The sequence below is a fragment of the Schistocerca americana genome, chromosome 2 (assembly GCF_021461395.2).
Source record: "Schistocerca americana isolate TAMUIC-IGC-003095 chromosome 2, iqSchAmer2.1, whole genome shotgun sequence".
Taxonomy (NCBI): Eukaryota; Metazoa; Arthropoda; class Insecta; order Orthoptera; family Acrididae; genus Schistocerca; species Schistocerca americana.
In genome coordinates, this window is record NC_060120.1 from 481,326,298 (window position 1) to 481,350,002 (window position 23,705).

The 23,705-nt window shown below is 42.5% G+C and overlaps 1 non-coding gene across 1 annotated transcript; it reads right to left on the reverse strand.

Moving 5' to 3' along the window:
• Positions 1–16,317: 16,317 nt before the first annotated feature.
• Positions 16,318–16,390, reverse strand: Trnaa-cgc. Its single transcript has one exon. It is a non-coding gene; the product is annotated as a tRNA-Ala (tRNA).
• Positions 16,391–23,705: the final 7,315 nt, after the last annotated feature.

The window sequence follows — 23,705 nt, forward strand, 5'->3', positions numbered from 1 at the left end:
TTCCCACATCGACTGTACCTTTTTATCCTACGTGATTGCCGCCGACCTCAACAACCATAGTCGTTCCGCCACGCAGTTATGGTGGTGGCATTGGTTCCTTGCCACCCTCCAAGGTGACCTCCTTCCCATTCCCCACCACACCTGCTCCAAATCGAATACTACTCCTGATGTCGTCCTGGCCTGCCCAAACCTCCTTGGCCACATTGTGGTGGATGTCGTCAACCCTATTGGCAGTGACCATCTCCCTGTCCTCCTCACTGTATCAGACAGTCGTTGGCCCCACACAGCGCAGCAACCCTCCCCTGAAATATGTCCATGACTATTCCTGCGCCAACTGGAATGCCTACTGGGATACCCTCACTACCTGGCTCGATAGCCACCCCCTCACCTACCACCACCCTGATAACATTTCCCATGCCACCTCCTTTCTACAGCAGACCTTGTCTGAGGCCATCGAGGCACATATCCCTACCGTCACCATCCACCTGCACTGCCCCACCTTACCCCCACAGACCGTCCTCCTCCTTCATAAATCCCGCCATCCGTACCATGCGTTCCTTCACACACAGGACTGGAACACACTACACCACCACCAACTCCACTACACCAACTCTAACAACATGTACGAAACTAACGCACAGCCACAAAATGCCAGGACTGGCGACAGACATGCACCCGCCTTAATGCTACCCTGCCTATTAACTCGTCTAAGTACTGGTCAGCCTGCTACCTTACCAGGTCTAAATCCTCCCCCCTACTACCCTCTTCTTCATGATGACAACCCCTTTCCTGATAACCTTAGTAAGGCCAACCATTTTGCTTCCTACCTTTCCAACATCTGTAACATCCCTGATGATCCCCAGTTCGATTACTCCTTCTTCCATCCATGATCGAATTGACACCTCTGCCTCTCCACTCGCTCCTGGGTCCAGTACTTGGACAACATTACACACACTGAACTCAACATCCCAATCACGACTCAAGATATCATCACTAAACTATGCACGAAATGCAACACCGCTCCTAGTCATGACCATGTTACCTACTGTCACCTCTGTGAAGCTCCCACCTCCTTCCTCTCCACCCTGGCCAGACTATATGATGTGGTCTTGTCCACCGGCTTCTACCCTGACCTGTAGAAAACTTCCCGGATCCTGATGTTCCTTGAACCTGACAAACCACCATCCGCTGACTCCTCCTACTGTCCCATCAGCCTTACCTCGGTCTTCAGCAAGGTACTAGAATCCATCCTCACTGGCCGCATCCACCAGCACCTCCACCAGCACCACCTCCTTCCCTCTACCAAATATGGCTCTTGGCCATCCTTCTCTACTGATGACCTTCTCCTACACCTCGCTCACCTCCTCTCCAAACAGTTAAATTCCCGTCGCTCCACCATCTTCCTCTCTCTCAACCTTGAGCACACCTATGACCATGTATGGCATTCTGGTCTCCTCTTCAAGCTCCAAAGCTTCGCCCTTCATGTTAACTACGTCCGTCTGATCGCCTCCTTCCTTTCTCACTGTCCTTCCTATTTTACCATCTATAACACTGATTCTTACACCTTCCACCCCACTGCCAGCGTGCCCCAAGGTTCCGTCCTCTCCCCTGTCCTCTACCTTCTTTATGCAGTGGACATGCCACCGCCTCCCCCCCCCCCCTTACACGTTCTGCAATATGCCGATGACATTGTCTCCCTTCCCCTCAGCTCCATCATACAACGCTCCCAGCACCTTCTCCAATCCTATCTTGACCAGTTCACCACTTGGTGTAACCAGTGGCTGCTCAAGGTCAATCCTTCCAAAACCCAGGGGATCATTGTAAGCAAAACTACCCCTTCCTTCTGCCTCCTTGATTTTTATCTCACTATTAACCTTACCCTCACTGTCAAGTACCCTGGCATCACCCTCGACTGTCGCCTCTCCTAGACCTCCATCTCCAGACGATCCAAGCCAAGGCACACTCCCGACTCTGCCTCCTCAATCTCCTTTCTGGCCACACATGGGGTCTGGACCCCTTCACAATCCTCCACACCTATAAATACCTCATCTGCCCCATTCTCTGCTATGCCTGTCCTGCCTGGATCTCCACCCCTCCAACCTTCTACAAGTCCCTTCTAATCCTGGAACGCCATGCGCTCCGCCTCGCCTATCGCATCCACCTCCCTTCCCCCATGCGGATCCTCTATGACTTAATTCCTTTCCTACACCTCCTCCTCTTCCTTGAACAGATACGGATCCTTTACACCTCTCATAAACTTGACCCCCTTCACCCGCTTGGCTCTCCCATCCTTTCCCACCTCTGTCCACTGCCACGCCTGTACACCTGCATCCCACCCACTCTCCATCTTACCACACTCCATACCCTTGCCCATGGTGGCATCCATCAACTCCCCCTCCCTGATGATCCCCTCATCCTCTCCGTCTGCCCCTCCTACCAGTTTTGATACTCCCCTTCCTCCTCCTGTGTTTTTCCTCCAGGGCACCCTATTTCCCTTCTCTCCCTCCTCACTTCCTCCCCCCTTCTCCCTCCCTAACCCCCCTCCCCTGGCTTCCACACACCCCTCTACCCTCTCCCCTCCCCCTCCCTTCTTTCCCAATGGAATTTCCCCCCCTTCCTTCCTCCCCTCACCTCTTCCCTGTGGCAGGCCCCCAGCTTTTTCATGTGCACAGTATGTTTTTAGTGCGCTGGAGATCGTCGCCACTATGATAGTGTTTGTCTTCCCATCAGTTACTCAGTGCCTCTCCTTCTGTGCACTTCCGTTCATATGTGAAACTCTGTGTCTCCGTTGTGTACAGTGCAGAACGTTTTTTTACGAACAGAGCATCCGTGGAAGCCTTCATGTATGTTTCCTGTTTTTATCCTACATATATGTTTGTCTATATGTCTTCCTGTTTTATGTATGTTTTTTCTGTGGCCGAAGAGCGTCATAGATAGGCCGCTGCCGGCCTACCTTTCTGTAATGGTGTTAAAATTACAATAAAGAAAAGAAAAGCCTCCGAGCTAGGGGCTTGTGTGATCCGTGTGAACCACTCAGAAGAGTGGTTGAGGTGTTTTACAAGGATCGCTATGTTTTCTTGAGCACTATTGCATGCTGCACAATTACTCGGTGTTTTTCAGCAACAGCGTAAGCAGAATTATTGTCTGATAGGACCGACATATATCAGGCAAGGTTGTGCGCGTTAGCCGCACAGATAGGATAGGCAGCTCAGGGTAAACTGAGCAGCACCCGCGGGTAGCCAGTACGCGTTCCTCTAGGCCAACTCAGAGCATCAGCACAGACCCTGAAAACCCTAGCAGGACTACACAGGATGCAGCCGAACAACGCAGTGGTGCAGGCAACACAGATATGACGAAACAATCGTGTTTCAGATCCATTCAAGAAAAAAACATTATACAACTCAGACAAGAAAGTGATATCAAAGCACAAGAAGCAGCGACGATCAGCGGACTTCAGGAAAATCTCTCAACATCAGATCCGGAATTCTCGTCAGACAGAAACGAACACCAAACGAACAACGCAGGCGTCGACAAATGACAACCCATGGATTTCGAAGGCGACTAGTCAGGGACCGAGCAGCCATTTCAGACCGTTAATCACAAAAATATCTACAGAAAATGGGACAAAATTCTTGGAATTTCCATCTGCCAGCAGGATAATCACACGGATACCAACAGCAAATAAATATGAATCGCTTCGAACTACATATACGAACGCTCCAGAAACTCAGCCAGTACCATCTACTTCAGCCACTGAGAACCACTTTTGACAGAAGCCAAAACTCCACCGATAACGATCAATTACACAGGAAAATACCTTTATATAACGCCGCACTCAAACAGAAAAAAACTGTACCTGTGAAAGCAACACATAAAATTAACAGAATTTTGAATCTCTGTATGATCAAAAATCCGGAATACAATTCTCTCAAGAGAGGAAGATGCAAGTATATACCCCTCAACGGGGAACAGATAGCGAATGCTAAGTTCTGCAAGAGGAACTTCAAAATGATTCAATACATGATATAAAATTTGTGTTTACTAGAGCAGTAAAAGTAGAAGATTACGAATAAAAGGATGGCCCTGCCCAAGGCAAGCACCGTCAGAAGTTCTTTTAACAGTATTTTACTGAACCATACCGACTAAATGTGTTAGATATTCCCAACAAACATAATAGGAACCTCGTGTCGATCACCGTTCTAAGAACTGCACGTACCCTCTTAACGAACAACCTAAATGTGCGCGGCTGGTGTGGCCGAGCGGTTCTAGGCGCTTCAGTGTGGAACCGCGCGATCGCTACGGTCGTAGGTTCGAATCCTGCCTCGGGCGTGGATGTGTGTGATGTCCTTAGGTTAGTTAGGTTTAAGTAGTTCTAATTTCTAGGGGACTGATGACCTCAGCAGTTAAATCCCATAGTGCACAGAGCCATTTGAGCCTAAATGTGCAAATTGCAATCGAGGTTTATTAGAAAGCAATAAAATCATACCAGCTACACCAGACACAATGACAATGGAAAAGTGCATATTGCAATCAATCAGAACATCCAGCTTCCTCGAGATGATGCGAGGAGTATCAGAAAACAGACAGATCATACTAGCTATCACCGGAAACCAAGAAGAAGCAACATCCCCAGCGCACAGAAACAACATTGCAGTTCCAAATAGAAGTGTTCCCACCACTACAAACATCCGCTGTAAATCGCTACAGCAATTCAAACCAAGGCAGAACCCAACACCGGGGAAAACTCAGTGACGTTATACAAGACAGAAAAGGAACGAAGGAGAACAAGATCAATAATCTGAACAGTCCCTGGGTCTATCAGAAATTATAAAAGCACTCTCCAAGATGGGATCTATTGTCTCCCTCTTTAAAAGACGCAACCCTACAACTACAATAATGGACACAGCAGACAGTTCAACAATTCATCTAACCTTCTCTCAAAAAGTCTTGTTTTGATAGAAGGTATAAAGATGATGTTCTCCGATGAGCAATGGCTCATACGCCTCAACTGCCAAAAATAACATTTTGCCTATAGAACACAAATGGCGTCAAAAATAAGATATCAGAAGTCCCAAATAAATGCCATAGAGTTGATGTTGTATTCGTATCAGAAACTCACCTAAGGCCAACCCAGGGATTCAGAATTAAAAACATGATTGGCTGTTGCACTGACAGACGTAACAGGAGACCAGGAGGTGTCGCAATATTTTTGGGGTTCTCACTTACACACAACTATGTAAGCATTCCACAGCTAACGTCCCTAGATGCAACAGAAATAACCATGACACACCTACTGGGAAAATTTCGTTGACAGCCGCCTACTTGTGACCAGGAATTCATCTTGAAGACGATGATTTCATCGTACTACGGGATCATTTCGACAAAATCATACTTTGCGTAGATCTAAATGTGAAGCACATAGCATGGAATTCAGGTCAGGAAAACGTAAGAGGAAGATACCTCTACGACATTGAAGAATGGCTACAAGCAAAAACTACTGGACCAGAACAGCCATCATAGAGAACCACCGATCAGATCAGATATGTTGAATGCAGACTCGTCAAGAACTTCAGCCCACACCTTCTCTTAAGAACCATCAATGATTTGACATCAACCAATACCGATAACAAAAACAACAGTGGACTGGGTTCATTCCCAACATTGCCAAAAATATAGTATTAGACCAACAGAAAACGTCACCGCAACGGAACTCATAGACCAAACAACTGAGACATTATCATCGAAAATCAAAAGAACATCCAGGAAAACTTCGACAGTGGCAACTTTTGAGAAGCCATACTTCGAAGCATTTCCGCATCTACTCCAAGAGAGAGAGAGAGAGAGAGAGAGAGAGAGAGAGAGAGAGAGAGAAAACAGCCAGGAAACAATGACAACAAACGGGTAACATAGGTTACGCATGATAAATGAAGCAGTTGTCATATTAACTGACTAGAAGAGCCACGGAATGGAGCTCTGAACTGTGGGAATATCGAATTTGAACCTTACGACTGTAACCGGGAAATGGGTGACAACTTATCCGCACTATTAGAAACCCACGACATTCAAAAAGGGCTCTACTGGACACCAACAGACTCGCGTTTGAACCCCGGAAAAGGCCGAATTATACGCCACAACGTTCGAAGACCAAATATTATTAATCTAAACGATTTACAAAGTGAGCAAATTGAGGAGAAGGGAACAGAGAATCAGTCTGCCCAACACGCAACGCCAGAAGCAGAGACCAGCCGGAACCGACCACGCCACATGAGCTGAAACGATTCAACAAGAACCTCAATACCAACTCAGCATTTGGTCCTCATGGTGCAACTAACGACTATGTCAAAAATCTGCCACGGAAGCCGCTAATATTGCTAATTAAAATTTGCAAAGGCGTTTAATTCATGAATAGTACTCCTTCAAACGGAGAACGGCAAATGTAGTACAAGTTCTCAAGTCAAAGACCTCAAAGAGCCAAGGAGTGAAAGGCCTATAAGCCTGTTATCAGCACTGGGAAAATCCTTGAGAGAATATTTCTGGTAAGAATCTGACTACCATTATTGGACAACATTATCCGTACCGTACAGTTCGCTTATCAACAGAAACTTTCAGCGGAAATATAACTCCTTCGCATATCGGAAAACCTAGCTTGTAATATGAATATCTCATATCTCCTGTATTCCTTCATGTAGAAAAAGCATTCGATGAAGTGTGGAGAGATAAAATACTTACAAGAATGAAAGACAATACAGTCCGGCCAGAGTGCTGTATAAATATCATAATAATAGGTTTGTTTATAAATAACTCATCTGCTGCCAGTCACGATTTTCTTTATTTTATTTTTGGCACGACGCATTTCAGGAAATGATTCCCATTTTGAAGTGCGTTTTTTGTGTTTGTTATGTCATTATTAGGTAATGTTGTCGATATGTGAGATTCTGCCAAGAAGACATCAACAAGAAATAAACACAGTGAAAAAGATTGCAGTTGCCAATGGGTACAATGCTTCCATGGTTGACACAATCCTAGACAAAGTGAAGAAAGATTGAGATACAAACTGCACCACAGAAAAAAAAGAGGAAAACAAATGTATATCTAGTATCCCATACATTGGCAATGTATCACAGAAGATTGCAAATATTTTCAAAAATCAGAAAGTAAAAATTGTGTTTTCTACATCTAATAAACTACAACAAAAGCTAATACACAATATAAAGTGTAAGCATGATCCATACTCCGACTCCGGAATATACAAGGTCACATGTCAGGAATGCTCCATGTTCTACCTAGGACAAACAGGCCGAAATTTCAACACCAGGTAGACAGAGCACATAAAAGCCTACACACACAACAGACACACTACATCAGCCATAGCAACACATGTACATAACACAGGACACCCATTTGGAAAAATAGAGCAAAATGTCAAAGTACTCCACTGATTAAATAAAGGGTATAAAATGGATTTGCTAGAAGAACTGGAGATATATTCACATTACAGAAAATATGAAGATAAAATATTAAACGAAAAACTTGAAAGTGAATCAGTGGATTTCTTCAGATGTTTCGATAGTATACTTAAATAAAAAGTAGAAGCACATAGAAATAAGCGCAATTGTAAAATAGACATAAGTAAATTATGATGCAAATGTTAAGGTAAATAACGTCTGTACAAAAGCATATAATACTCTGTGGAAGACCTATAATGTCATCTCTGTTGACTACTTGTAGGAACACCTGTGTCACTGTTTTGTTTATGTAAAATGTTTTCGATGTTTAAAAGTGTACAACAAGTTGTGTGTGATGTTTAGTGTGTGTGACACTCTGCACAAATGGACCATAAGGAAACTGTAAGTACAAATTCTTCTAATTTTCGCCACTAACTTCAGAATAATATCGACAACAAACTAAAAATCGCGTGTTTTCTTATATATTGCAGTAAAGTCAACGAAATGAAAAAGAATCTCTCACATCGATAACATCAGATAAGAATGACATAGCAAACACAAAAAAACGTACTTGAAAATGGGAATCATTACCGAAACGCATCGTGTGAAAAATAAAATAAAGAAAATCATGACTGGTAGAAGATGAGTTATTTATAAACAAAGCTATTGTTTTCGCAATCGCAGGGTTTCAGAACCATTTATAATGGATCAAATCAGATAAATGAAACTTCATGGCAGATTAAAACTGTGCGCCGGACCGAGACTCAAACTCAAATGAAACTTCATGGCAGATTAAAACTGTGCGCCGGACCGAGACTCAAACTCGGGACCTTTGCCTTTCGCGGGCAAGTGCTCTACCAACTGAGCTACCCAAACACAACTCACGACCCGTCCTCACAGCTTTACTTCTGGCAGTACCTCGTGTCCTACATTCCAAACTTTATAGAAGCTCTTCTGCGAATCTTGCAGAACTAGCACTCCTGAAAGAAACGATATAGCGGAGACACGGCTTATCCATAGCCTGGGGGAAGTTTCCAGAATGAGATTTTCACTCTGCAGAGGAGTGTGCGCTGCAGAGTGAAATTCTCATTCTGGAAAGGCAGGATTTACGGAGATGGGACTTGGATAAATTGAAAGAACCAGATGTAGCATAGAGTTACAGACGTAGCATTAGGGAATGATTGACAAGAACATGGGAAAGAAATACAGTATAAGAAGAATGAGTAGCTTTGAGAGATGGTATACTGAAAACAGCAGAGGATCAAGTAGGTAAAACAACGAGGACTAGTGGAAATCCTTGGAAAACACAAGCAATTGGATTTAATCGATGAAAGGAGAAAATATAAAAATGCAATAAGTGAAGCAGCCGAAAGGGAATACAAACGTCTCAAAAAAGAGATTGACAGGAAATGCAAAATGGCTAAGCAAGAATGGCTGGAAGACAAATGTAAGGATGTAGAAGCATATATCACCAGGGGTAAGATAGATGATGCCTGCAGGAAAATTAAAGAGAGAGCTTTGGAGAAAGGAGAGCTTCCTGTATGAATATTGAGAGGTCGGATAGAAAACCAGTCCTAAGCAAAGAAGGGAGAGCAGGAAGATGGAAGGAGTATATAGAGTACATATACACGGGAGATGTTGAGGTCACTATTATGGAAATGGAAGAGGACTTGGATGAAGAAGAAAGGGGTAATGTTGAATTGCATGAAGAATTTGACAGATCACTGAAAGACCTAAGTCGAAACAACGCCCCAGGAATAAACAACATTCCATTAGAACTACTGATAGCCTTGGGAGAGCTATCCATGACAAAACTCTTCCATCTGGTGAGCAAGATGTATGAGACAGTCTAAATACTCTCAGAATTTAAGAAGAATACGATAAAAAGCAGAAGCTGACAGGTGTGAAAATTATCAAACTAACAGTTTAACGAGTCATGGCTGCAAAATACTAACACGGATTCTTTACAGAGAAGCCGACCTCGGTGAAGGTCAGTTTGGGTTCAGGGGAAATGTAGAAACACGCGAGGCAGTACTGACCCTACGACTTCTCATAGAAGATAGATTAAAGAAAGCCAAACCTACAATTATAGAATTTGTAGACTTAGAGAAAACTTTTGACAGTTTTGATTGTAATACTCTCTTTCAAATTCTAAAGGTGGCAGGTGTAAAATACAGGGAGCGAAAAGCTATTTATAACTTTTACAGAAACCAGATGGCGTTTATAAGAGTCGAGGTGCTTGAAAGGGAAGCAGTGGTTGAGAAGAGAGTGAGATAGGGTTGTAGGCTGTCCTCGATGTTATTCAATCTGTATATTGAGCTAGTAGTAGACAAAACAAAAGAACAACTTGGAGTAGGAATTGAAGTACAAGGAGAAGAAATAAAAACTTTGAGGTATGCCGATGCTATTATAATTGTATCACAGACAGCAAAGGACTTGGAAGAACAGTTGAGCGGAATGGACAGTGTCTTGGGAAGAGGATATAAGACGACCGTCGACAAAAGCAAAACGAGGATAATGGAATCAGGGGTGATGCTGTGGGAATTAGATTAGGAAACGAGACACTTATAGTGGTAAATGAGGTTTGCTATTTGAGAAGCAAAATAACTGATGACTGTCGCAGTAGAGTGGATATAAAATGTAGACTGGCAATGGGAAGAAAAGCTCTTCTGAAGAAGAGAAATTTGTTAACATCGACTATAGATTTAAGTGTCAGGAAGTTCTTTCTGAAAGACATTTTATGGAGTGTAGCGATGTATGGAAGTGAAACATGGACGATAAACAGTTTAGACAAGAAGAGAATAGAAGCTTTCCAAATGCCATGCTGCAGAGGAATGCTGAAGATTAGATGGGTAGATCACGTAACTAATGAGGAGGTACTGATTAGAACCGGGGTCAAGAGAAATTTATGGCACAACCCGATTACAAGAAGGAATCGGATGGTAGGACACATTCTGAGGCACCAAGAATGACCAATTTAGCACTGGTGTGAAGTGTGCTGGGTAAAAATCGTAGAGGGAGTCCAAGAGATGAATAAAGTAAGCAGATCCAGAACGATGTATGGTGCAGTAGGTACTGGGAGATGAAGAAGCTTGCACAGGATAGAGTAGCATCGAGAGCTGCATCTAACCAGTTTTGGACTGAGTACCTCACAAACGAGGTCAGAGTGCATTATAAAATTGATTATTGTGTCATGAATATTAATGTAAGAAGACAAAATTTCAATAAATCATGGTTTAATCTACCAGTCGTGTTAGTAATCAGTTCTTAACACATTTTGAGGAGGCCACTTACACGCTGCAAACAAACACTTTCGCAAAATACTTGCCGGGACTGAAATATGTGTTAATACGTTTCTCTCTTCCAGAAGAACTTTTCTTGCCGTTGACAGTATACATATTATATTCTCTTTACTTCTGTCAACGTCAGTTATTCTTCTGCCCAAAATGCAAAATTCGTCAACTACTTTTATCATGTCAATTCATTATCTAATTCCCTCAGCATCGCCCAGCTTGCTTCGACTACACTCCATTAACCTCCTCTTGTTTTCGTTGATGGTGTGTAACCCAGCTCCCTTTGTTTGCCCACAAACCAGTAGATATAGGAGTGAAAATTCATGCCATGTTCTTTGACTTTCAGAAGGCATTTGATACACTTCCGCACTGTCACCTAATAAATAATATGGAATATCAGACCGCCTCTGTCACTGGATTGAAGAGTTTCTAGCAAACAGATCTTTATTCACACAAAATAATGAGTGCTGTCGACAGGAGATCTCAAATTGATTCCAATTTCTAGATTTCTAGAAGGCTTTTGACACCATTCCTCGTAAGCGACTTCTAAACAAATTGCGTGTCTACGCAATATCGCCTCCGTTGTGCGACTGAATTCATGATTTCCCTTCAAAGAGATCTCAGCAAATGATGGGAAGCCGTCAAGTAAAACAGAAATGGTATCGGACGTTCCTCAAGGAATTGTTACAGTCCCTCCGCTGTTCCACATCTGTATAAACGATTTAGGATACAGTCTGAGCAGACTTCTTAGGTTGTTTGCAGATGATGCTGTCATTTAATTATGAGAAGAAACTAACTGAAAAATGATGTAGATAAGATACCTGTATGGTGCGAATAGTGTCAGTTGATTCCAAATAACTAGATGTGTGAGGGAATAGACATGAGTATTAAAAGGAATTCGGTAAATTTCGGTTACATGGTAAATCACACAAGTCTAAGGGCTGTCAATGCAACTAAATACATAGAAATAACAGTTACGAACAGTATGTAATTGTTAAGGTCTTACTGGACACTTGTTGACAAACTGCCTGTTGGCTTCTGTTCGGTGGAGTCTACCACCAGCAATGGAGGGTGAAGCTTTGACGATGTCAGCCACTCGTGCTGGCGAAACATAAGAAAAATTATCAAACATCGGCCAAGAATCAGAAACAGAAGCCAAAAGGCAGTTTATAAATTAAGATCACATAGATAATGTCGTGGGAAAGGCGAACCAAAGACTGCCTGTTGTTGACAGAACAATTCGAAGATGCAACAAATCCATTAAGGAGACTGTCTAAACCATGCTTGTCCATCCTGTGCTAGGGTACTGCTGTGCTGTGTGGGATGGTCACTAGACAGGAGTGACTGAGGACATCGAAAAAGCTCAAAGAACGACAGCTCGTTTCGTATTACGGAAAAAAAGAGAGAGAACTGGTAAGGCAATCGTTAAAACAAAGAGGTTTCTTGTTGCAGCGAAATCTTTACACGAAATTTCAATAACCAAATATTTTTTTAACGCCAACCTACATAGGAAGAAATGGTCATCGTAATAAAATAAGAGAAATTAGAACTTGCTCTAAAGATTTAAGTTTTCGAATCTTCCGCACACCTTTCGAGAGTGGAACGGTAAAGAAATACTGTGTTCTGCCAGGAACTCAGTTGTGAATTGCCGAGTAGTCACGTAGTTGTAGATGTAAACAGAACACAGCATGAACAACGTCAGATGCAGAGATGTCACGTAGTCTCGTGAGACAGTGTTTGAAAGTGGTCTGAGTAGGGTCTCCATTTGGCCGGCTTGTTGAATCAAGCAATATTTGTGGGGCATTCGGTGAATATTGCGATGACTGGGGAAGAGGTGCCATTCTTCCAACATTTTAGAGGGGCACAGTGCTGTTATTGCTGGCGTCGTGGTGTGGGGAACCGTCGAGTACTACTTCAGGTAGCGGTTGGTTGTGATTGAAGAATTATGAAGGCACAACGGTACATCATGGACATCCTCCACTCTCATATGTTACCTCTTGTGCAACAGTATCGCGGTAGAATGTTTTAACAGGACAATGGTCACTGACACATGGTACATGTCTCTACGACTTGTCTCTGTGTTGTTGAGATACTCCTGTGGCCAGAAAGATATTCCAGATCTATTACTGACAGAACATGTATAGGAGCAGCTGACGACAACTTTGGTCCACTGCCGCTATTCATGTATAAAGAATTGATTGCAAGTGTTGTGGGCCAGCTCGGCGCAGGAGAGTATACAATAGCTTTATGAAGCAGTTCCCAACCGAATCACTGCGTACATCCAGCCAGAGGAGATGCAACACCAGAGCGATAAATGGGCTCATACTGCCAAGTTCTTTGAAAATTTCATTCGATTGTGTAATCACTGAAATAACAGCACATGCTCTTTCAACCCGTGAAGTTTCATTTCCTTTCCTCCTTCCTTTCGGGATGCTTCACTTTTTTTGTCGGGTAGTGTATGTCAGAATGAGCTGAGAACCGCTGCATGTATATATAATTCCTCATGTGCCTCCACTATCCCTCCCCCCGCCTCCCTCCCCCCATCACAACCGTAGCTTCTTTGAGCCCATCCGGTTGCCATCTAGCGAGTTCTGCACGACTTGAACACAGCTACGAAAAATTCATGTACGATGTGTGCGGCGGTTTGGCGGTTGTGGGTCAGAAATATGCCCACATGTTACCGTGCCTCGTGGAGCTTATGCGACGACGCATCGCCGCCGTCGACAGTGCCAAAGGTATACTGCTGCTGGTTTAATTCATAATGAGCGTACACTGGATGTGACTTGGAGCTGTCACGGTCTCACCATGAACGTGCTACGTAGCACTCTCGCTTTTATTCTTCTTTTAAACTGTGAACGATTCTCAACAGTTATATTTTTACTTTTTACCATGCTGTAATATTAGAACCATTGTTCCTTACGAGCCGGCCGAAGTGGCCGTACGGTTAAAGGCGCTGCAGTCAGGAACCGCAAGACCGCTACAGTCGCAGGTTCGAATCCTGCCTCGGGCATGGATGTTTGCGATGTCCTTAGGTTAGTTAGGTTTAACTAGTTCTAAGTTCTAGGGGACTAATGACCTCAGCAGTTGAGTCCCATAGTGCTCAGAGTCATTTGAACCATTTTGTTCCTTATGATACGCAATCCCTCGATGCCATGTTATTATACTAGGGGTGTTGAATGTGTAATGAAACATTTTTATTCTGTAAGCATGTTGCTTTTATTCAGGATTGCAATACAATATATTATTCACCACTGTTTTGACTAGAAAACCTCGTTTTTAAACGTAATCTCCGTTCAATATTACAACCTTACGCCACCTTACCGCGAGGGCCTGTGTAACACTCTACCGGCCGACGTCGGAGGCAACGTCTTACTGCATCAGTAACCTCCCCATCGTCCACACATTGCTTCTCTCAAAACCTTGGGCCAAGCAGATAGAAGTCTGAGTGTGCGGGATCCAGGCTACACCATCGACGAGGAAGAACTGTCCAATAAATTTCTGTGAGCTCCTGTGCATGAGGCCTTGCGTTGTCATGGAGAGCGAGAAGTTCGTTTGCATTTCTGTGGCGGCGGACACGCTGAAGCTGCTTCAATTTAATGGGGTAGCACAACACACTTTACAGTTGATCGTCGCATCATGAGGGAGGACATCAAATAGAATGACCCCTTCAGAGTCCCAGAAGACGATCGCCATGACTTTACCAGCTGAAGGTGCGGCTTTGTACATTTTCTTCGGAGGAGAGATGGTGTAGCTCCACTCCAAGGACTGCCGTTTTGTTTCCAAGTGATGAACCCATGTGTCATCGTCTCTGATGATATTCAACTAAAAATTGTGACGATTAGCTTTGTAACGGGCAAGAAATTCCGCACAGATGGTCCTTCGTTGGTCTTTTGTTCCTCTGTTAGGTGGCGAGAAATCCTAACGGGCAATCACCTTTGAGTACCCTAATTGGTGGGCGAGCGTGTCAGCACTACCAACAGAGATATCCAGTTGTGCAGCAAGGTGTTGGATTGTGATCCGTCGATCACCTCGAATGAGTGTGTCCGCACGTTCTAACACAGCAGTTGTCGCAGCTGTGGGCGCCGGCCGACACGCGAGACGGCAGACAGGTTTGTGCCACCTTGTTGCGATGACAGACGCCTCGCCCAACAATTCGCCGTTTCAGGAGGTATTCTGGAAGCGCCTATGAATATCTACGATGCCATGATTTTCCGCCAAAAGAAACTCAATGACAGCTTGCTGCTTGGAATGCACGTTCGTTACAGACGCCATTTTTAAGGCTGCGTATAGAGCCGCCACCTGTGGGAACTTAATGAAGCTACGGTATCCCACAACAAATTCTGAATTTTTTCAACCGGTATTGGCCGAGAAAAAAATGTGCTGCAATACTTATTGAAGGCGTGTCCTATTTATCACCTCAGTATGTATCACGCCTGTATTTTAAAACTTTGCAGTTTGTTTCTGCCCAATCTGTAGGATTTTAGCTGATGATGTTCGTCGCCCGCAGAACACTTTTTATGCTTCCTTTTCACTTTTTAGTTCCTTTCACGTGCTAATGAGCAGAATTTACCAAGGTGAGCTGAACGCAGCAAAACATTCGGTTGTGTCTCTTTACACGTGTTCTCAACTAAAACATCCATCTGTGAATGCAGCCACAGCTACGCTGCAATTTGAGACATCCGAGACACGAACTTCATCCCTTTTTTCCTTTGTTACGCTAACGGTGTTGGTTAGAATCAGTTTCCTGCAGCTAGTTAATTGGAATAGTTAGCAACATCTCTTAAGAAAGGCGCACGAGGTCGTTGCAGTTCGCAGTTCTGGAAGTTTTTGGTACCAGCCAGGCGCATAGAGTTAGTCGTTAGATGCAGTTATTGTAACACGCCAGCAGCAAGGAATCTACTAACTCTTTGCGAAGCGTCTGTTCATTTATGGCGGAAGCCTATAGAAACAAGTGTCTCAGTAATATCAGAAATGTGAAATCACCGGTGTCCGGGGTGAGAAATTTTCTTGGAAAGTAAGGAAGACAACTGAAATTCGTGGATCGACGACAGTTACTAGCTGTTCTTGTTACGTTATTCATCAGCCCTTCAGTTTACTCCTTATTTCGTCAGTCTTGTTGTCGTCGTTTCTTACTTATTACAGCATTGTTCTTTTGCAGTATCTAAAATTTCCATGGATTTGGAGTATTTATCTATACATGATGTCTGGTTGTGAGTGAACGGAGTAGTAGAGTTAACTGTGTAGAAATTACTGAAATTTGAACATGCCAGTCCCACTACTAGTAAAGGAATTTCGACCATGAAAGAGTTGCTTAAATATGGATAAGTTGTTAGAATTCATAATTAATTTGTCAGAACGATTCTCTCTATGGTCACTATGTTATAATAGTGATTTAATATTACTGTGGTGGTGGTGGTGGTTAGTGTTTAACGTCCCGTCGACAAGGAGGTCATTAGAGACGGAGCGCAAGCTCGGGTTAGGGAAGGATTGGGAAGGAAATCGGCCGTGCCCTTTCAAAGGAACCATCTCGGCATTCGCCTGAAACGATTTAGGGAAATCACGGAAAACCTAAATCAGGATGGCCGGAGACGGGATTGAACCGTCGTCCTCCCGAATGCGAGTCCAGTGTGCTAACCACTGCACCACCTCGCTCGGTTAATATTACTGTACAGTTAAGAATATAGAAGACTGCAAGCGATGAGTGTTTGAAACAGGAAAGAAAACTATAATCACGTAGGTTACGGCAGTTTAGCAAACGATCACTGGCCGAATTTCGACATGCACTTAGGTTAATCATACGACTGTTATGTGCAATTTTCACTACAATTTTCAACAAGTCTTAGTTTCACAACATTAAATGAATACAGTTCAAAAGAGGCCATACATTACTTGAATGAAAAGAAGCTCTGATAACCAATTTGGACCGTAATGAAATTTATTTTTATGAAATATGTTTATGAAATAATATATACTGCACCAGTAACTTATTACTAATATTTTATTGGGACGACGCATTTTGGTAGCATGCTGGGATCACCAGGTACATATACAGATTCTTTTAAATTGTAATTAATATGAGGTGGGGTTAGTTTCCATTCCTGTGCCTCTGAGGTTATGTGTCGAAAATTAGGTCTGTTTCAGGAATCTACATAAGTTTGGGTAAACATTAAGTGATGAGTATGATTAGTTATTTTGTTGGTGCATTTTCCTACATTTTTGTTAGTAATTACGTTTTCTGTCACAAAGATCACAGTACCAAGTACATCGGAACACTTTCAGAATCATTTGTTTACATCAATCCAAAGAGCCTGAAAAGCTAAGATAAACTAGTTTCTATTGCCGAAACAGCAGTATAAGTGAAGATGAAACATTTATATCTAGAAGTATTTATGTCATGGCAAATATTAGGTGAGTAGTTGGTGTAGACAATTTTTTAAATTTTTTTATTATTCAAAGTATGTACTCATGGTAATGTGTATTACTGTGACTCATTAGGCTTTTGCTAAATGATTTCTAATCTTACTCTTGATACATATTGTTAACCACACAAGGACAACGCTGATAAGTCCATATACAATGGCATATTCAGTAAGGTCACGTAACACGCAAGAAAGCAGAGTTTTAGAATTATTGATAAACTTGTTCGTAATATTTCCTCAAACTCCCACAGTCTAAAAAAAATACCGTTTCGCTTGTAAGCGTTAAAGTAGTAAAAAACTGTATATTCTACTTTTTTTTCATGTTACATTGGAAAACTTCTAACAGATAATGAACAAAAAATTACTTTAGATCTTTGCCACTCATTATTAAGTCCTTCCTTGTATTATCTTCCCCGTACAGTGACACTAAGATCCAAATTTCAGTATTTGGGAAGGGAACCTGACTCAGTCGGTACGGATTTGGTTAATCACAACCTACACAAGCGTTTGAAATAAAACAACTGCGTTCATACATTCGACACACATACTGATCCGCGCATTTACAATACTAATTAGTGATTTGTCTGAAGATTATAAAAAGATGCACTGAGTTGGATGTCGAGGTTTACACAGTCTACTGCAGCATCATAACGTGTACAACCCACGCGTAGCACCTTTTTGGGACAGGATTTCTATTCTTCATACCAGCGCAAGCACTTGTTACGTGCTTTGGATCCCATTATTCCTCCTTCGTCTACTACATACACAATTTCATCGTTCATCTAAGGCTTTTTCTTCATTTTCCCTTGCCATGTTAACTTCACTAAAAAGGCGTGTTAATTGTTTGGTAGCTCCTGTCTACTGTATCTGCCCTACCTAGGTTCGCTCTCACTACAGGAATGCATCCTTTTCCTCTGGTTCCAATCCGCCCTCCTACAACTTCCTTCGCTAAAATTTGAACATCCTTACTGTCAATCGATCCTATACAATTAGTTTCGAACCAGTGGGTCGCAGACCGCGAGTGACCCGCAGGTGCTAAAATCCGGTCCGTGAAAGAGTTAAAAATTTAAAACTTTTGTTCATTTCAGATTATTAACCCTTGTTATGCGGGAGGAGCAGCGCCTCACACCCGGTGAGTATAGGCGAGTGTGCGTGGTTACGGGGAGAGACAGTGATGAGTGGGTCCACGAGTTGCCGAGGCTTTTCCGACTACGCTGTAGACACTTTTCTACGCTTTAGCTTGTTATGCTATTATTCAATTGGTTTTCTATTTTATTTTCAGAAAACGGTACCTAAAAGAAAATCGGACTTTATTTACACTAAATTTGGATTTACATCGACAGAGAGTAATGGAGAAATAAAACCACATTGTGTTATATGCACAACCGTTCGCACGAACGTTTCCTTGAAGCGAGGCCAATTAAAACGCCACTTTTAAGGGAACTGTCTAATTCGACGTGTTGAAACCTGCTCTGAAATTTTTTATGCAGAAAGAATACAACGGAAGAAACACAATGTCCAAATTTTAGCTGCTAAGACACACTGCAAGTATTTTAAAAACATGTTGAAAATTGCCAAATTCGTAATTAATAAGGCGGCTGGAGAAATGTACACCCGTACTGTAGCTGTAGCAGACAGCTTTTGTGCAACACGGCAGGCGCTTAGCGTTGCTTGACGGCACATTGGTAAATAGAAAAAACTCCACAATGCAACCGTAATTTGTACAGCGACTTTTAGTATCCATTGATAGTTTCACTGTTGCTCATCGTTACAGTGGAAGTAAAAATGAATTACTTTTCTTTGTGTTTACTTCGAATATGCTTCCTAACAGCATCTGTCTTTGTGGAGTTTCCAGAGATTCACAGTAATGTGGTATTCAACTAACGTTTTCAGCCTCGGAAAGATAAAATATGAAGAACGTGGTACGCAATCAAACTTTACCTGAAGACTCTACAAGTGTGTTATTTATTAGTCAATTTCTTCGACATTCATTCGAAAGATGTCGACATGTTATTAGAAATTGTGAAAACATTAGAATAAAGATGAAGTAACTCTGACGATTTCTTGAACTGTACTTTGAACGATGATCGTTGAGCTAACTAAAGTCCAGAGCAACAATACAATTCCTTCCAAGCCCAAAGAAAGCATGGAGAGGAATAATAGCTTTCAGTTACTAAGAAAGGCTGTAAATTGTTTGGTCAAACGAAGGAGGAAGAAAATGCTTAAGGTTCAGCTGTCTGCAAAGCCGGTCTCGTTTCATAATACCTCAACGTGAATTATGTAAATGAAAGAGAGATTTGCACTACTGGTCATTAAAATTGTTACACCAAGAAGAAATGCAGATGATAAACGGCTATTCATTGGACAAATATATTATACTGGAACTGACATGTCATTACATTTTCGGTTCTAGGCGCGCAGTCCGGAACCGAGCGACTGCTACGGTCGCAGGTTCGAATCCTGCCTCAGGCATGGATGTGTGTGATGTCCTTAGGTTAGTTAGGTTTAAGTAGTTCTAAGTTCTAGGGGACTGATGACCACAGCTGTTAAGTCCCATAGTGCTCAGAGCCATTTGAACCATTTGAAATCATTACATTTTCACGCAATTTGGGTGCATAGGTCCTGAGAAATCAGTACCCAGAACAACCACCTCTGTCCGTAATAACGGCCTTGATACGCCTGGGTATTGAGTCAAACAGAGCTTGGGTGGCGTGTACAGGTACAGCTGCCCACGCAGCTTCAACACGATACCACAGTTAATCAAGAGTAGTGAGTGGCGTATTGTGACGAGCCAGTTGCTCCGCCACCATTGACCAGACGTTTTCAGTTGGTGAGAGATCTGGAGAATGTGCTGGCCAGGGCAGCAGTCGAACATTTTCTGTATCCCGAAAGGCCCGTACAGGACCTGCAACATGCGGTCGTGCATTATCCTGCTGGAATGTAGGGTTTCTCAGGGATAGAATGAAGAGTAGAGCCACGGGTCGTAACACATCTGAAATGTAACGTCCACTGTTCAAAGTGCAGTCAATGTGAACAAGAGGTGACCGAGACGTGTAACCAATGGCACCCCATACCAACACGCCGGGTGATACGCCAGTATGGCGATGACGAATACACGCTTCCAATGTTCACCGCGATGTCGCCAAACACGGATGCGACCACATGATGCTGTAAACAGAACCTGGATTCATCCGAAAAAAGGACGTTTTGCCATTCGTGTACCCAGGTTCGTCGTTGAGCACACCATCGCAGGCGCTTCTGTCTGTGATGCAGCGTGAAGGGTAAGCGCAGCCATGGTCTCCGAGCTGACAGTCCATGCTGCTGCAAACATCGTCGAACTGTTCGTGCAGATGGTTGTTGTCTTGCAAACGTTCCTATCTGTTGACTCAGGGATCGAGACGTGGCTGCACGATCCGTTACAGCCATGCGGATAAGATGCCTGTCATCACGACTGCTAGTGATACGAGGCCGGTGGGATCTAGCACGGGGTTCCGTATTACCCTTCTGAACCCACCGATTCCATATTCTGCTAACAGTCATTGGATCTCGACCAATGCGAGCAGCAATGTCGCGATACGATAAACCGCAATCGCGATAGGCTACAATCCGACGTTAATCAGAGTCGGAAACGTAATGGTACGCATTTCTCCTCCTTACACGAGGCATCACAACAACGTTTCACCAGGCAACGCCGGTCAACTGCTGTTTCTGTATGAGAAATCGGTTGGAAACTTTTCCTCATGTCAGCACGTTGTACGTGTCGCCACCGGCGCCAATCTTGTGTGAATGCTCTGGATAGCTAATCATTTGCATATGACGGCATCTTCTTCCTGTCGGTTAAATTTCGCGTCTGTAGTATGTCATCTTCGTGGTGTAGCAATTTTAATGGCCAGTAGTGTACATGAAGTAGCAAATATGAACCAAAGTAAAACTCACAAAAGTGTGGAAGAAAAACTAATTGAAAGATTTAGAATTGCTGAATTGCTCGTGATATTCAGTACAGCGTTACCAAGGGAAATCTACAAGTCTAGGCCCGCAGAATTGCAAGTGAGATGAACATCATTCATTTCTAGGCTTCTTCGACCTGGTTAAACGGATTCAGGAAATTATACGAAAGAGGAAGTCGCAAAATTAGGAAGTTTATTTCAAGTAAACGTGTAAAGGAGATGATATTAAATGGTATTATTGTGGATAAAATCGTACCTTTTTTGTTATCGCTAAAATGCTATTCGTATGTATAAAACTAATAAGTCAGGTTTTGTGCAAGCACTGTATGCAGACCGCACTTTATCATTTCGAGCGAAACAAAGGCAGAATGTCTTGTGGAGCCGATGAATACTACGACACATTCGTATATAGCAACGCCAGTGAAAAGTATCCATAGAATATCCGTACGTACTCTTCCGCAGCTTTCTATCTGTCTCCAGGAACCTCAAGACAAATTAGGACCAAAAACAAAAAAGGACTCTTTACTTAGGAAAATCTTGCAATCGACGTAGCAAAATCTGGAGAAATGGGAGAGAATAATTTTCAATAGTACATCCGAAATGTCTTCTTACAATTGCAGAAAATTATTAATTGGTTTTGTGGGTCTCTTGACCAGGACATAGCAACATCTCCGTCTGTAGTAGGAGAACAAAAAGACTGTTAATATAATTCGAATTCCACCCATGAACATTAGTGTGATTCAGCTTCACAATACGGAAATTTTTCGACAGTTCAAAGAATTTTTCAGAAAATTGTTGACTAATATAATTTCTATTAGCTCTTAGTGCACCAGCGTAACAGTATTTATAAATTTCAGTTATTTTGCATTGTCAGTTTGCATCATCACATTTTGCAAATTTGATCAAGTATGTCTGGTATGCAGCACATATGCAGAACAATGGCCAGGCCGATTCTTACTGTATCCAAGTTCTGCCTAAATAAAACTAGTAACTGCTATGAAGTACCTGAATGCATTGGATTTTCTTTCATCAGCCATGTCTTGTGTAAGAAAAATGTTTGTTTTCGTCATAAAGTGCACGCTTCCGAATTTTGTGACGATTACAGAGAACAGACAACGAACTGCCTTATTGTTACTAAAATATAAATTATTCAAAAAATATCATGATAAGTGCGCTAAAGGAATTTTTAAAAATATTTCGTGTCAATGAATTTAAGTGTCGATCGATGGAAGTTGTCTGTATTGTAAAATAATATCACGCCCTTGATTTTGTTTCCTCTACCAGTCACTTGTGTAACAGTTACATCTGCAACAGTTAAGTTGTCAATATGAACTACAAGTTATTCAAAAAATTGACAAGACATCTTTAGTATGGTTGAAGTGTTTAAAATCCGCGTGTTTGCATTTTGGTCCTTGCGCTACCCGCTCTTATCACAGCTGTGTCTGATTATTCGCCGGATCCCGGGATAGACGGGAATGGCTGTACAAACCGCTGTTATAAGTTATTATTCATGTGGCAAAACAGAGCAACTTTAAATTTTTTTAAAAACTTGCAGTGCGCCTTAGCAGCTAAAATTTTGACACTGCATTTCTATTGGTGTATTCTTCCTATGTGAAAAATATCATGTCGGATTGGACCATACCCTTGTTAGAAACAGTCCATTCTGTTTTCTCTGAACGACCACCAGAATTATTTGAAGGAAAGTTAGAGGATCTGAGAAAAAATGAAACTAATGTCTAGTGGTACAACATTCGTGTCATCGAATAAAACTTAAGTAACGTCGTTTGAGATACTGAAATTAATAGCGCAGTCAAAAAAGCCTCACACTACGGAAGAAACACTCGTGGAATCTTGTTTCATCAAAGCTGTCAATGAGGTTTTAGTGTTAGAAAAAAAATTACCTGAATTAAACAACACAGTAAAAGTCACACATTAAAAGCTAATGTCAAAAAGTATCTACCGAGAGAGGTGGCGCAGTTGTTAGCACACTGGACTCGCATTCGGGAGAACGACGGTTCAGACCCGAGCCCGGCCATCCTGATTTAGGTTTTCCGTGATTTCCCTAAATCGCTTCAGGAAAATGCCAGGATGTTTCCTTTGAGAGGGCAAGGCCGATTTCCTTCCTCGTCCTTACCTAATCCGAAGGGACTGATGTCCTCGCTGTTTGCTCCCAGAAACCATTTGATTCGCTGACTTGGAGAAGGGTCCCCAAATCAACCAACCAAATGATTTCTGGGAGCAACTTCTTTCAAGAGTTTAAAAATCACCATGCTTCGCTTTGCAGTGTAACGAACCGACTGACGTTACTAATTGTTATCAGTTACTTGCTGTTGTCCGTTTTTTACACGACGACAACATAATTAAAGAACAATAATAGATCTCGCAGTAACTGGAAACGACATCAAGAGGAATGGATGTCATGAAACATAACATTATGTGGAGAAAGTTCATCGATTTCTATGCGGACGTCGCTCCAGCTAAATTACGATCATACTTCGGTCTAGCGCCGTTAGTTAAAAGAAAGGTCCTTCGACATTGACAACAGATGGTGTTATATGTTGCCAGTCGTTTGCCCAAACACTTCCTGACTGCGCTAATAAT